The sequence below is a fragment of the Penaeus monodon genome, chromosome 21 (genome assembly GCF_015228065.2).
Source record: "Penaeus monodon isolate SGIC_2016 chromosome 21, NSTDA_Pmon_1, whole genome shotgun sequence".
Taxonomy (NCBI): Eukaryota; Metazoa; Arthropoda; class Malacostraca; order Decapoda; family Penaeidae; genus Penaeus; species Penaeus monodon.
In genome coordinates, this window is record NC_051406.1 from 33,148,001 (window position 1) to 33,148,668 (window position 668).

Here is a 668-nt window from a genome sequence, read left to right on the forward strand (position 1 = left end):
CCAGTGCGTTATCGTGTGATTACGTATACCAATGCATGTCCAATGCGTGTACACCCATGCGAAAGATGAAAGGAGAGCAATAACAACACACATGCATAAGTGTTCCATTTCGTATGTTTGTAAAAATTTCCATCATTTCCGAGCCGGATATAAATTTCCCACGAGCGAAGTGCTGCGTGGCCAGCCGGGACCCCGAACACGCGAGGCAGTAATATATAAGAAATATTAAGGAAAGTGGATCGGGTCCTTCCCAGGCCACTTCCGCTGCACGCGACACTCAGACTAGAACGTCAATTTTCTCGCGATGTTGATCGATTGCACACCAACTGATGAACAAATGAGGAGAGAGGTGGTGTGTGGCGAACTAGAAAGAAAATTAGAGAAATAGAAAAAAAATATATAATATCCACATTTCCGTCCAGGGCAAAATTCCTTTCTCGGAATAAGATTTTGGAATATATATTTTTTTCTTCTCTCTTTCGTTTTGTTTCCAGCATGAAATGATTTCTGATGATCTGAATTTGATGTCTGTCTGTGTTTGTTTTATTTTGGTCAGTGAAATTACGACTATTGTCAGGAGCGATTCTCGGAGCTTCGGGCATTTTGTCTCGCTGTTCAAACACGATGAGGGGGGAGTGGAGGGCGCCACGAAGGGGCCACACGATGTT